The sequence below is a fragment of the Petaurus breviceps genome, unplaced genomic scaffold (genome assembly GCF_028583685.1).
Source record: "Petaurus breviceps papuanus isolate PSGF00001 unplaced genomic scaffold, PetGlider_PUasm1.0 90444, whole genome shotgun sequence".
NCBI lineage: Eukaryota > Metazoa > Chordata > Mammalia > Diprotodontia > Petauridae > Petaurus > Petaurus breviceps.
In genome coordinates, this window is record NW_027187256.1 from 1,042,766 (window position 1) to 1,048,200 (window position 5,435).

General features: G+C 35.3%; 1 long non-coding RNA gene across 1 annotated transcript in view; it reads right to left on the reverse strand.

The window, feature by feature from the left end:
• Positions 1–4,778: 4,778 nt before the first annotated feature.
• Positions 4,779–5,435, reverse strand: part of LOC138177715 (uncharacterized) — a 1,162-nt gene continuing 505 nt past the window's right edge. Inside the window, exon 2 of the long non-coding RNA XR_011172551.1 lies at positions 4,779–5,274. This is a non-coding gene — a long non-coding RNA (uncharacterized lncRNA). The remainder of the gene's footprint in view (positions 5,275–5,435) is intronic.

Sequence of the window (5,435 nt, forward strand, 5' to 3'; positions counted from 1 at the left end):
TGATTATTGGTGCTGTGACCCTTTGAGAGATGAAATTATTAAGTCAAGAGATTTTTAACTGGTCTACTTTGTAAAAGTAATTTTTTGTTTATATCTTTTATTTTTATTTCACTAGAATTTCTTCCAAAATCCCTCCTCCTTCCCCCTCCCAGAGAACAATTTCTTATAACAAATGATTTTTAAAGAAAAAGAGGGGAAAGGAAATGGGAAGAAGAGAAAAAAATCAGTAAAGTCAATCAATGCATCAATAGATTCTTAAAATCTTTGTAATGCACTACACTTGTGGACTTCTCATCTTGACAAAGGAGTGAGGTGAGGTTCTTTTCTTCTTTAGGGCTATGCTTGTTCTTCGTAATTTTGCAAATCTCAATTTTGATTTTTATTGTGTTTTTTTCTTCTCATATGCATTATTACAGTATTTATATATGCATACATACATACACACAAACATATATATATATATAATTTCCTTGATTCTGCTTACTTCACTCTGCATGAAATAATGTCAATCTTTCCATGATTCTCTGTGTTCATCATTTTTATTGTTTCTCATAGTACAGCAATATTCCATTACATTCAGGGACCATAATGTGTTTGGCCATTTCCCAATCAACGGATGTCTACTTTGTTTCCAAATCTTTGCTGGCCCAAAAAAAGTGTTGTTACAAATATTTTGTTGTATGTGGGGATATTCTTTCATCAGTGATCTTTTTGAAGTTTAATTCAAGTAATGGAATCTCAAGGTCAAAGGTCATTGACATTTTAGTTACTTTATTAATAAAAATCCGAATTGTTTTCCAAAGTGGTTGTACTAATCAATGGTTTCCATAAAGTGGTTTACAAACCCTGTGGGAGTTCTTGAAGGTAGTCCAAGAGATTTACACCAACAATTCTTTGATGCCTTCTTAAGCAGTAAATAACTGACCAATTATGATGCACATATAAATTTTTTTATAACTATGTTTGAAGCATTACAGGTTTATTTTGGTGGTGATTCAAAACCATAATTATGTGGTACACAATTATTTTAGCATTTATTGGATTGTTACATCAAAGTCTAACTGCTTCTGACAGAGCACATGTTCTTGAAGTTTCTCAACATGTCACGAAATTGTTTCCAAACTGACACAAGGGTTCTACATTTGAGCACAAACTTATTCCTGATGGATGGACAGACACATCTACATCCCCTCATTTGTATTTTGTATGCTGTACCAGGGTAATTCCTTCATTCCCTCTCATAATCACTTGAATAATAATGTGATCAAGACATTATGAACATTTGTGTCACTGTAGGGCAACTAGGGGCCACCATGGATAGAGTACAGGACCTTAAGTCAGGATGATTTATCTTTCTGAGCTTAAATCTAGCCTCAGAAATGAAAAATTGGACGTGATTGAAACAGCTGAACAATAGTAATAACACAAACATCAGACTGAGAAATATGATCACTGAGTATGTGCATTACAAGGTATCTTGAAACCACAATGGACCATCACAGACATTTTGCAGGAATACATCTTATATTGCCTCTTATTTCAGTGTTAAACTTCTAAAAGCTTTTTTTAAATTTATTATTTAAATTTAAATTTATAATCCACTTATATTACTATTTTTCAGTTTCATCAATTTTCAAATAAACTGCATAGTGACCTAGTCAGTCAATCAGTAGAATCTCTGTGAGAATCTGGCTGGTGAGTCAGTGATAAAAGTCACACATGAAGAATTTATTTTTTTTATTTACATAGATTAGTTCCTATATAAACACTGTTAAAAATTAAGTAAATTGAATTTAAATCCATTTATCATTTCAAATCCAATCTTAGGCACATAAGCTGTGTGGCAAGTTACTTAACCCTGTTTTACCTCAGTTTCCTCATCTGTAAAAATGAACTGGAGAAAGAAAATGCAAATGATGGGGTCATGAAGAGTCAGACATGACAGAAATAGCTAAACAATAACAATTATTTAATACAGTATTTGTAATTAACCAGTAGAAAAGTAAATGTATTATATCATAACTGTATCAATTGGTTAGGTGGCTAAAATTTTAAAAAAGAATCTTCATATCTCAGCAATATAGATTTGCAAGATTCTACCATTTTCCACTTTTGTGTGAATAAATATTTTAGTGTTAATCTTGTTTTAAATCAAAATACAGAAATAAACTCAATGAAGAACCAGATTTAAGATTGTTTGATTGCGAGCAAAATATTGCAAAATCTGTTTTAAATGAAAACTTTCAACATAGAAGTTAAATTTATATGTCATTATTCTATTATGTAAACATCTTCCAAATTGTAACTTATTTCATTAAAGTGTTGTTTACATTCAACACAATTTGTAAAATAAAGAAATTTAATATGAAATCTTTTAGATAGAAGTAAATATTTCTTGCTGCATTACTTCTTTTAATTCTTAGAGTGTACCACATAAAATATTTGTAATGACTTTGTATTTTGAGTTTATAATTTTGTATATAGAGTTTTATCATCACAAATAGAGTAACATTACATTTTTATAATTAGATAATTTAAATCTTAATGTGCAGCTTTTGGGGGCAAAATTTGTCATTGTAGTTATTGTAAGCATTTAATTAAAAAGTGTAAAAGGATGTTATTAGTAATAAATTACCTTGGGAATTCATAACATTTTTTGTTGTTGTTGATACAAGAGCTTTGAAGAGCTAAAGCATTGGGAACTACTGAGTCATAGATCAAAATTCAGTCAGGGGTTTTCAGAAATTTAGAGTGCAATGTTTTAGTCACAAGGTGGCACTCCACTTAGACTGGTCTCTGTAACAATCCTACATTTCAGCAGGCTGCAATATCCTTACTGACCACTAGAGGGAGGACTAATTTGTATACATAGCAACTCAATACCTATAAAGACATACATTTATGAATGATTCTTACTCTACATAAAGACACAGATTTCATAACATAGACTGTTACTCACTTTATAGATTACATATAAAAGTATATAGACTTTGAAGTCCAATGACATAGCACCTGTACAGTCTGGGAAGGGACCTAGGCAATGCCTGCGATGACATTTTATATTTTAGGACCCCTGAGGTTTCTTTTTCAGCCATCTGGTACAATCAATGTAGTTCAGGGACTCATTCACTCTTAGCATTGCCAATTATTGAGACTAAAGGTGTGTGAAACACCATATTGTTTCCTAGGCAGGAAAAGAGTTAACAAAGGTGATTTTATCTTTTCCACCAGGAATCAGGACCCCAGAGACTTGTTTGTTTTGAGATCTCCCTCCTGAGATTCCAGGGGAAGGGATAAATGGTTTTGTCCTTTTGGCTGCAAATCTATTTGTTCAGTTTATAACTCCTCTGTCCTCTAGTCAAGTCCCCATGCCCATCTCAGAAGCAGGGCTTGGTAAGTATTGATCCCCTGTAGAAGCTAAAAATAATGAAGGGCGACCTTGAGACTCAGGCCCTGGCATCAAGGGTCCTCTTGTTGAGGTGATAAAGGAAATGAAACCAAATAACTCCAGAGTCATTGGGATCACTACTTTCCTGGAGAATATCTCATTTTCTAGCTCAAATCTATGCTAGAGATTCTGGAAATAGAATATCTTGAACAGACTTTAAAAGAGTGGGAAAGCAGAGGGAGGTTAAGGAATGTTGAAAGCCAGGGTTAGAGGTGGGTGAGAACAGTTGGAGAGTAATCAAAAGTGTGGCAGAGAATCCTGTGCCCACATATGTCTGGTGGCAATATCTCACTGTGTTTACAACAATTGAAGATTTTTGATGAATGGCTTTAAATGACACCCCATGGAGAAGCCACTTTCTTCTTACAGGCTTGAAATCACCTGCCTTTTGGCCATTGAAGATGTAAGGGGATTAGATTATAAACCAAAGGCAAGAGGTACATTGGGCTGATGTTTTGGGCATGTCCGTATCCATGCTCATTTACGCATACTCACACACAGACTAAACTAGGAGCCAGAAGAACTTCATTCAAATTCCAGCCCAGCTACTTACTACCTCTCTTTAGGCAAGTCACTTAATTAACTACACTTCATTTATAGATTGTATAGACCAGGAAGGAATAGCAAAAAATTTTGAGGTGCTATCTCTTTATTGTACAGGAGAGGAAAATGAGTTTTTAAATGGTGAACTGACCTTTCTAGTGGAAGGACGATGGGTGTTTACTACATGCAGGGTTTCCCTCCTTGGAATGACAGTTTTCCTAGGTTCCATATCAGGAACACCCTTCTATCACAGACACATGTCAATAGCATCCCAGCTTGATTGTTTTAGCTATCCCATGGATGATCCCCTCTATTAGGAGGCTGACAAAATAGTCCTGGTCTCAATGACTCATTTTCACACTCTCTTAGTGTGATTGGAATTGTGGGAAAAGGATGATAAGGATAAGAGAATGCTGACTAATCCATGCAGGTGACTGAGCTCGTTCATTTCAGGATCGCAGAAACTTAGACCTGTATTAGACTTCAGTTCATTTCATCCAACCTATGCCTAGATAAAACTTTTTTTTCTGTAGCATTCCTTACAACTTACCATGTAGCCATTGCTTTCAAAAAGACCTCTTGGAAAAGGGAACCCACCACCTCCCAAATCAGCTCTCTAACTCATTCTTTTGGATGGTTCCAATTATTAGGAAATAATTCCTTATATCAAGACCTGAATTTACTACTTCACAAGTCCCATTCATCCCTCCTAGGTCTATGCTTTCGTGTCATAATGGAATGGTGTAATGTAATACCAAAAGAAGGCAACTTCCCAGGTTCAAAATACCAGCATAGGTGCTCTCTATTTTATTCAGTAACAAACCCAGAACAGAGAAGATCGAAACATGACATCATTCCAAATACAGCATTTACTAAGTGTGATTAAATAATCTCCAAGTACTACCCCACCCCAGGACCTTCCAATCATTCAATCAATTACAAAGTCTCCGTTCTAAATACTTCTCCACCCCTAGGCTATACCTTAATTAAGTCCACCACAAAGCCCCTTTTCTCAAATGGAAATTAGTTTCCAAACATAAGGTAAAATACATTCATTTGCTCAACCATAGAACACAAAAAGGTCAAAAGTTCCCCACCCCTGGATCACAATTGAATCTACCCCAGAGTTACATCAAGTTTAAACACAGCACTTAATACCCAAATGGAGGTCTTTTCTTCATCTTGACACGAGGCAAGTTCTCAGCAATCTTAGTTCCTGGGGAGACAAGGCTTAGCAAGGCCATAAGATACATTGCCAGTCCCTTCATGAATTTATCCTCTGTCTGTAGAACAGTCCTAGAACCCCTGAACACATTAGCAAAGCCCTCTCCCAGGATTTCTGTAAACATACAACAAGAAAATCCTTCTTCAGGGTTTCTGAACCAACAGAAAGGCTCCCAGACCCCTGCAACAACAGTACTGTCCTTCACCAGTGGACAGTATT